This window comes from Echinops telfairi, unplaced genomic scaffold (genome assembly GCF_000313985.2).
Source record: "Echinops telfairi isolate 266 unplaced genomic scaffold, ASM31398v2 ScPeMD7_7468;HRSCAF=8506_0, whole genome shotgun sequence".
In the NCBI taxonomy this organism is placed as follows: domain Eukaryota; kingdom Metazoa; phylum Chordata; class Mammalia; order Afrosoricida; family Tenrecidae; genus Echinops; species Echinops telfairi.
Genome location: NW_022111369.1, coordinates 90,030,463 through 90,040,711, shown reverse-complemented (window position 1 = coordinate 90,040,711; position 10,249 = coordinate 90,030,463). Strand labels below are relative to the sequence as shown.

General features: G+C 36.9%; 1 non-coding gene across 1 annotated transcript; it reads right to left on the bottom strand.

Annotated features, from left to right (window-relative positions):
* Positions 1–9,283: 9,283 nt before the first annotated feature.
* On the bottom strand, positions 9,284–9,447 carry LOC115873437. Its single transcript, XR_004048434.1, has one exon. It is a non-coding gene; the product is annotated as a U1 spliceosomal RNA (small nuclear RNA).
* Positions 9,448–10,249: the final 802 nt, after the last annotated feature.

Below are 10,249 nucleotides of genomic sequence, written 5' to 3'. Positions count from 1 at the left end.
TTTGTCGTGGGAGGATTCTTGTTAACCCCTCTAAATCTCACAGACAAGAACTGAAAAAGAGAGCTAGTATTTTGTACACTTCTCCAAGAAAGGCATAGAGTACTGAACCGTGTGAGTGAGAGAAACAAAATATTCAATGAAAAGAGATGGAGTTCATCTCACGTGGTTTAGTAAAGAATCATTTGCCTTTCCTACCCTCGATTTTGCTGGCCACGATGGAATGGAATCTTGGGGGATGCAAATGATTAATGCGCTTGGGCATGAACCCAGTTTAGTAGACCCAGAGGGGGCTTTGAATAGAAGCCTGATTATCTTCTGAGAAAACAGTCATTGGAAATCCTGTGGACCAATACTCTACTCTGATACACATGGGTTGCCAGGAAATGAAGTGGACTTCAGCCACCTAGAACTGACAATATGATAATGGGAGAGGAAGTGGAGTTTGATCATTGGCCCAAAGAGTCCTTTCCCCCATTTTGATTAGCCCAATCTGCCACTTTAACTTGTTATTGAGGAATGGCAATAAATAAAACTATAAATAGCTATAAAATTAAAACAAATTTATTATGAAGAAGTCTAAACCAGTTCCGAGTCCTAAAGGACAGGCTAGAACTGCCTCTATGGGTTTCCAGGACTCTAAATCTTTATGGGAGCAGGAAAACCTCATCCTTCTCCTACACAGTAGATAAGCCCAAAGCTGAACACACTATGCCACCAGAGATCCTTGTGAAAAAAGACAGAAATGGAAATCAAAACAAAAAAACTAAGAAATAAAGAGGGGGTGGGGGGGTATAGGATTGGAATGCATCTTAATTGTCACAAGGAGACTTTTTTTTCTAACATAAACATTATGAAGTAAGTTCAAATGTCATTAAGGAACCAACAAGTGTGATAATAGCAGCTAATGAAATAAATAACACATCTTAATTAAGGTTAATCTTAAGGCTGAGCAATGAGTTAGTGTAGTTCAATATTATAGTAAAAGTATGGTCTTGTTATCATTTAGACCCCAGTGATACAAGAGCTCAGTAACAAAAGTGCTACTTGCCACCTCAGAAAACCCTATTATAAATCAGAAATATTGAGTAAGGGTTTGGATTAAATCATCACTTAAAAGTAAGTAATGATTTTAAATTCTGATAATGAACGGCATCCCCCTGGTGATTATCACATCCTGGAGGAACAAAGAAAGCAAAGGAAACAAATCAAACACAAGTTTACTTTTCAACCATCACACTGCATTTTAAAGATATGCCACTACAAACTGATGATTTGTAGAAAGATCAAAAAAGAGAAGTCCATAAAGTTATCTAGGCAAATATTGAAGACCCTCTTTACTTTGTCATTCTCAACCGAGCAGAGACTAGTGTAATTGAACAACATAAACTTTTAAGAAGGCAGTGGCTTTAGGCCTGGGTGTCCTCTGATTAGTGGTGCTCCCTGCGGTCTCACTCCCTGCCTCGGAGACTACTTTAGTTATTTAGAGTCAGCCTGCAACATCCAGACAGCATGAGAAATGGCCAGCTCCTCGCATTTTAAAATTCTTTAAAACATAGCAATCATTTAAATGGGCATTTTACCCAAAGAATAATTTCAATGCATTGCAAAAAAAAAAAAAAAACCCACTGAGGAGGAAGTGTTGAACCCTGTGGTAAGTAGAAAATGCACATTTTTCCTTCTTGCATTTATGTGCCAAATACAAGCACTATAACTGACATTTCAGTTTTGAAGTTTCAAAGTGCATGCCTGTTTTCCAGTGTAATTCTGTTTCTATTCAAAACAAAGTGAAAATTCCTAATCTTTAAAGTTCTCGTTTAATGATGGGCATTTTGTGATCAATGGGTAGTTAATAATAGTTGTTTTTGTGCCTAACATTATTTATCAGAAATGTTCAAAGCTGTTTAAAGGCTTTTATGTATAACATCCTGGTGCAATAGTTGGTATTGTAATTCCTGGTTGTTTATTTTTTAACCTTTGCATACATTGAAGTAGAGAGAAAAGAAACCTTTTAGCTTTTCAAATGTGGCATGAAAATACAAGTTATTAGTGAGAGACCTTTAATAATTTACTAAAGGTGTCAATGGGTAAACAACTGATGACTGTAAATTTTGTTTTCAACTCTCATTTTTAAAAAAATATGTATGTGTGGTTATTTCTGTGGCAGTAGTAGTGGTGGTGACAGTGTGATGTCTCCTCATTTGGTTTAGGGAACAGACACTGGGGAACATAACTTCTATCCTTCAATTCAGTAAAACAGTTTCCAGAAGGGAATCAATAACCATTCAGAAAAGTACAATTAGGATAAATATTTCACATTTTCTTTCTTTGCTCTTAATTCCTTTTCTATAATATTAAATTACTGCAAATTTTAATAAGCACTTTGTTAACTTCTAAATTAGTTTCATGCTGAGTATCTGAGGTGAACTCAAAAGCATGTGGAAAATTGAATTACAAGGTAAGAGATATAGCAATTGTAAATTGATTGATAATTGTCTATGGACAAGATGATGGAGGGTGGGACAAAAATGGGGAGCTCATAACAAAGTATATGAGAAGAACATGTTCTGAAATTGATTGTAGTGATGATTACACAACACATATCTTCTTAATTGGATTTTTAATTGATTTTTTATTTCTAATTGAATTCTTAATTGATTGATTACATGATTAGGTTATGTGATATGTGAGGGTTATATACTGTTAGAATGATTTATTTAAAAGAAAACATAAGATAATTTTTGTCAACATTTTTATGTGCCTTTGTACCTTGTTGTTGTTAAGTGCTATGGAATTGTCTACAATTCAGAGTAACCATATGTACAAAAGGGCGAAACACTGCCCAGTCCTGTGCCATCCTCACAATTGTTCCCGTGTTTCAGCCCATTGTTGCAGCTACTGTGTTGACTGTTGAAGCCACTACATCTTGTTGAGGGCATTCCTCTTTTTCACTGCCCCTCTTCTTTATCAAGCACAATATCCCTTTTCAGGGAATGGGCTTTCCTAACAGCACGTCCAAAGTATGTGAGATGAAGTCTCACCATGCTTGCCTCTGAGCAGCGCTCTGGCTGACCATTTTCCAAGGCAGGTTTGTTCATGCTTTGATACCCCAGGGCACTTTCAATAGCATTCACCAGCACCACAAGAGATCTTACAGAGCAAATTTACCTAGTCCCATGTAAATTCTTGATTCCTGCTTCCGTAAGCCTTGATTCTGGATCCAAGTAAGATGAAATACTTGACAAACTTGATCTTTTTTTCAACTGTGGTGGTACTTATTCATCCAAATGTGAGAATTTTTATTTTCTTTACATTTAGTGGTAATTTCTATTAAATGCTGAGATCCTTCTCTTCAGTAACAAGTACTTCAAATGCAATTTGAAAGGCTATACCTGAGTAAAAAAAGAACCATTATTGTTATAATTACAAATAAAGACAACCCATTTGAATGTGGATAATATTGAGTGATATCATTAACAACACATCTAAGTAAAAATTGGCTGAATTTCCTTTGAATCAGTTGCAGCAGTTCATCAGCAGAGAGCTAGCAACCCAATTGGGGACCCACCTCACAAACCAGGCTCTTGCTACTAAGTTATGGAAATGTCTCTTTGAATTAGATGACCAGTAGATCAGCATGAAACAGAAACCCAGAAAGATGTCATTAAGATGTGCACATTTGTTATCTTCAAGTTAATGATAACCTCTGTGTTAGTCTGGGTACTTTAGAGAAACAAATCCACAGAAACTTGTGTATAAGAGAGAGTTTTATATAAAGGTTAAGTGCACATCAAGAAAACATCCCAACCCAGTGCTGCCCAAGCCCACAAGTCCAACATTCACCCATTAACCCATATGTCCAACACCAATCCACAAAGTCCTCCTCCATCTCACAAAACACACACAATGACACCAACTGCAGGAGGAAAGCCGAGTCAGTGAATGTGTAAGCATCTCAGCGCTGGCAGGGGTCTCCACACGGCTGCTCCAGCACCCAGGGCTGCATCGAGGTAGGTCCATGTGGCTTCTCCTCAGGGATGTCTTACAGGAAGTGACCCTTGCCAGCTAAGGCAGGGAACTGGCTAAGGCAGCTGCACCCTGGTCCAACCATCACAAAGCAAGAGACCCGAGAACTCGAAAGGCGAGGCTCACCAAGCCATTTACCTCTCCGCCCTTCAATTAACACCACATTTGTTTATTGGCCAGGTTGGCACAATAAAGTAACTAATTCAATCTCCTAATGAGTTTTATTTTTACCAATAAGCATATGTTTAAAAATTACAATGGAAAACAAATTTCTAAAAGAAAGGAACGATTTCAGATTGCATTTCTAAAATACTCCTAATCCCTATTTAAAATGAGAAGTGATGCATAATGGAACTATTTTGTGGTCTTGTTTGTCTTCCTTAAACAAAGAGGTGTATTTATTTCTTACAGAGAAAACTCACAGGAAGTAATCAATTTTAATCATGTAACTCATTTTAATTTTGTGAATTCGGTCTTCAGGTAATTCTTTTCTTTCCATATTTTTCCTTAGAAAATTCTAAATATATTTCCCCTATAAAATGTGCTTCTGAAGTTAAACATGGGATCTAAGGAGCTGTGAGCTTTTATTTGTTATAAGCAATGTTTGTCCAAAATCACCTCTCCCGAATAGAGCTAGCCTTATCTTAAATTTTAAAATTAAATATATGTATATATATTCTCTCATTTGTATTTGCACAAAGGAGCCCTGATGGCACAGTGTTTAAGTGCTTGGCAGTTAGCCAAAAGGTCTGCAGTTTGAACGTTCCCAGCAGCTGCTTGGGAAAGGAGATCTGAAAGCTGCTTCTGTAAAGATAACAGCCCAGGAAACCTATGGGTCAGTTCTACTTTGTCACATAGAAGTACTAAAAGTTGGAATTAGATGAACACAAACAACACATTTTCATAACGTTCAATAAGTTCTATCTGTATTTTCTTCATAGCAAATACATAAGAAATTAGGATCTGAGGTTAGAAGTTAGTTTGAAATTGGCCTGTGAACTTATTATGTCGCTATAAAGTGCGGGCGGCAATATGGTTGAAGTCACAGGATTCTGGTAATAAGGTAATATTAATGAAACATATGTTCCAATATGGGTTATATAACCAGTGCTAAAATAAATGTATCCTTTTAATATCTGCATTATATACATTTGCAGAGTCAACCATAATTTTAGCTTCAGTATTTCTAAAAACTACATTACTCCAGATAAGCAAATACAGAGTTTAGAAAAATAGAATTCCCAGAGAACCAAGAGAAGGAAGGCAAAGCAGATGACATAGATTGGCATTGAAGCTACTTTTCCCAACTTGACTCTCATCTCTTGTGGCTTATAAAATAAAATATAACATGCGATACAGTTTTTCAAAGACATACAGCACTGCTAGGAAAAATAATTCTAAAATAACTATTATTCATATGATTGATATTGATTCAACAACAGAAGTGGAGCATATAATAATATTTCTGAAAATCTTTTTTACTATCTCATCTATTTCCTACGTATTATCTGCTACATGCAGATTTCTTTCTTCTAAACTGATGTCATATCCTCCTTCTCCAAGCTAATTGAATTGTCTGTGTCCTATTTTGGTGTGATAAAAGCTCACCTGAGAGAAATCAATCCCTCAGAGGGGAGGGGAGTGGAAGAAAATACACAGAGTCTCTTTCGAATAAGGGGAAAATGGAACCAAGCATGAATGGTTTTATTCCTACTACATTGAAAGCAGCATCTTGAATGGGAGGTAAATTATCTGAGTTTGCTACATTAGACAGAGGTTATATGTTGAGCTACTAACAGCCAGATTGGTCGTTCAAGCCCACCAGTGGCTCTTCAGGAGAAAGATGATTCTGTCTGCCCCCATAAAGATTTACACTCTTAGAAAGCCTACATGGTAGAGCCAGAGTGGTTTGTGCTAGAGGTGTTTTGGTGTGGGTTAACAAATAGAACAGAACTTAAGTGGTGCCATGGCTAAATGTTTAGCTGCTGACTGAAAGGTTGCTGGTTTTAATGCATAGCTGTATTGTTGAAGATGGGGCATCATGCTTTCATAAAGATTCAGCCTTATAAACCCTATGGAGCAGTTCTATAGGGTCTTTATGAGTTAGAATCAACTTCACAGCAGTGTGGGGTGTTTGTTTTGTTTTATATAAAGGAGACCTGGCAGCACAACAATGGAGTATTCTGCTGTTAAGCTAAGACTTGGTAGTTCAAGCTGACTTAGGGATTCCCTGAAAGAAAGGCCTGCCAATCTACTTCCCTAATGATTGGTTGTGGTGGTTGTTGTTAGGTTCCATTGAGTGAATTCCAACTCATAGCCACCCTATGCTGAACAGAACAAAACCCTGCCTATCATGCACCATAAACACAATTACTCCCCTGCTTGATGCCATGTGGCAACCACTCTGTCACTCCATCTCTGTGAGAACCTTCCTCTTCATCCTGGCCCTACTTTACCAAGCATGATGCCCTTCTCCAGGGACTGATAATGGCTGGCAACATGTTGAAAGTATGTAACTCAAAGTCTCACCCCGCTTTCCTCTAGGGAGCTCTCTAGTCATACTTTTTCAAAACAGATTGGTTTGACCTTTTAACGGTCCATGGTTCTGGTGTTAATCCAGGTTGACTAGAGAAACAAATACACGCTCATAGATGTGTATGTTCTTCATATCAAAGAGCAATTGTATACTGAGAAAACATCCCAGCCCAGTCCAGATCAAGTCCAATATCAGCCCTTATTTCCAATACTAGTCCATAAGTCTGATACTAGTCTGTAAATCTCTCCTCAGCGTCATGCAGCCACATGCAATGATGAAGAATGCAGGAAGGTCAATGGGTGAGAAGTCTTGTGGATCCAATGGTGGTGGAAGCATCACAGGGTTGTCACAAGTCTCCGCTGCATGGCTCACTAAGGTCTTAGTGTGGACTGTCATCAGACTGTGACCTGATTGGCCAGCTAGACTCCACCCTTACACTTATTTATCAAGTTGACATGAAAGTACGTAACTACCACAGTACTTTCACTATTCTTCTCCAGCACCGCAATTCAAGTGCATCTATTCTTTGTCGGTCTTCCTTATTCAGTATCCAATTTTCACATGCAAATGAGAGAATGGAAAATAAGGATTATAGCCAAGAAAAACATTTGGAGCAATTCTACACTAACAGCAGGTGTCACCAGGTACCAGAATTGACATGATGATGAGTTTGTGTTTGGAATTAGAAAATTGAAATAACCTGGGTATTTAAACAGAACAATGCTAACAGTTATTCAAGTGAAAGAAACACTTGGATTACAAATTAGAGAACAGGTTGGTTCAGAAATTAGCTATACCAGGATGTCACTGTGAAACTAGAAACAGAGAGAAAGAAAGAAAGTACTTTTTTCTGGGAGTAGGGACTTGAATCAACCAAAAAATCAAATACCTGGTGGGTTTGTCTGACAGACTTTGCATGCAAACAGAACCACTATCAGGTTACTCAACATGGAGAGATGAGAAATAAACAAATTCTTCTTTACTCCCAACTGGAAATTTCTGAAAACTGCCTTCCATATGACAAATGTAGCTGGAAGTCAGCTGACTGAAATCTTAAAAAATATAGATATATATAAGCCTCACCCCATAGTACAAAGAAGAGAGTGGGAAAGTGATAGTTTAAGGATTTTCAAAGTACTGAAAAATCGTCATACAATTAGATTAGACGTGGGTAAATTAAAAAAATACAAATTTTAGAAAAATGTTAAATGTGTTGATAGATGGGATGATAGATACAGATTGATAGGTAATAGATAAGTGATGACTAGATATATATATATGTATACAACTGGATGAATGTATGGACAGATGAGTGGATGGGTAGATAGATGATAGATAGATAGATAGATAGATAGATAGATAGATAGATAGATAGATAGATAGATAGATAGATAGAAAATTAAGCAAACCAAGAAAATTTACCTGAGTAACACTTGCTGTTGTTACTAGTCAAATTCACTCTGACTCATGAAACATTATGTCACAGAACACAACTTTGAGTAGTCCTCTGACATCTTCATGACCATTGGGGTGTTTGAGTCTATTTGAATAACAGCAAGTTAGAAAATAAACTTCAAGGAAAGGTTCATGTGTCTTGAGGTAGGTTGGAAGGTATACATTCTTTTATTGATTTATTAGCATAATCATGTTTTATGAGATTTGTGTTTGTTGTCATTTCCATCTAGGAGGTATTTTTTAAAATATTATGTAACTGAGCCCTACCAAGGGTTTTTTTTTCCTTGTGGATGACTTTAGAATTTATAGCTCTTTTCTTATGTTTGGACACATCCAAATGTCCACAAATTATAGCTTCTGTGAAAAGATAAAACCCATACCATCAACAATTCTTTGAACTCACTTTTACTTTGACTCCAGTTAGTAATTTATGATTTTATATTTCACTAAATTGTGTCCATTCTTTGTTTACCTCCTGAAGTGTGACATCCTTACTGTATCTGTATTTTAAGTGGTAGCCAATCCCATTTTTCTCCAAGAATTTAAACTTTTTTTTTAACAGTTTAATAAAAATTTGAATTTTCAGACTAGTCAATATGTTTATCTTTGCTCATAAGAGTAGTTGGGAATCCTTCTTTAAAGTTTTTAGTCTGACGGGAAATGTGGGTGTAAAGGTCAAGTCAATAAGAATCTGTCCCAAGATTTCAGGATATCAAACTGATTCAACCCAGGTTAGGGGTGCAGGGCAGGAATTCCAAAATGAGGTTTTCAGACATTCTGTTTGACCTTTATCAGTCATGCTACTCAAATTGTTTTAACCTTTGCATTCTCTGTTTTCAAGATTTAATATGATACCATACATACACACGCTTAACAGAAATTGATAACTTTATTTTTTCTGGATGCTAATAGTATCATTGATGAGATTCTATGACATTATATTATTTCAGAAAATATATTCAAAAATCTTGAAAGGCACATTTTTTGGTGTGGATACAACTATTCTTGGGGCCCTATATTGCGACTTGTTCACAGCCTCACTCTGCTTTCAAAGTGTTCCTAAAAAATCTATAATGAATCTGGAAATAATATCGCCAAGCCAGAAAAATCATCAAAGTAAGAGTAGGTGCTTCTTTGTTTTGGTTTTCCAATGGAATAAGAAGTTCTGAAACTTTGTATCAGCTTTAATACATGGGTTCTCTGATATTCATATCAGTTAGTTGGATACATTTTCAGCACTTTTCTTTCTTTCTTCTTTTTTGCTTTTTACAGGGGCTAGCGTGAACGCAGTCCCCCACTACCACAAATCATGCAGTACAGTTTCCCACATTTGGGGAAATCGCAGGGGTCAGCACACCCGCAGTGCAATGGGTGAGCCCCACCCCGGGAAAACCAGCTTCGTGACCATGGTATCTCCGCTGCCAGGTAAGTATGCACCACTTTTCTTATACTTGCTACATACAGACTCCTTATAGGTCAGATGAATAATCTCGGTATGAAATTAAAAATTGCATTTTTTTTTGTAGTCTCTGAAAAAATTATAAACCATAGGAATCCAAATTGCTGAAAATCCTTTTCTAAGTCAAGTATTTATTTCCTGTTTAAACATACGCAATCATCACGAGTTTCTGAATAACCTAATGAGTCTGGCGCTATGTAAACTGCAGTTGCTCTTGTCAGGTGCTCCTCAGCAGACTCCAAGTCAGCCCCCGCCAGCAGAGCAAAGCCCTGCCAAGTTCTCCCTGACCCACACCACCATGGCTGTGTTCAAGGACATTGTCCCAGTCCAATGTGGCTGTTTGTGGCATTGAGGGTCTTTTTTTTTTTTTTTGCTGACCTTGTACTTTATCTAACTTGATGTCCTTCCCCACGGACTGATCCCTCAAAGACCCCATCCTGATAACATACCCAAAATACGTGAGTCAAAATCTTACATCCCTTCTGAGGAGCATTCTCGGCACTTCTTCTCATACATCTTGTTTGTGCTTCTCGAGGTCCGTGATATAGTCACTATTCTTTGCATCATAATTTAAAGGCATTAATTCTTATTTCTTGCATAAATAGAATCAATGGAAGGTACAAAATAGGTCAACATTTGGTTATATTCTTTATTGGTCTGACTATTTTAAGTGGGGAAATTATATCACAGATTAAGTATACGAATTGCATATCTCTATTTATTGATACTCATTTATTGATTTTAAATAATGTTTATACTGACTAATAAATACATGG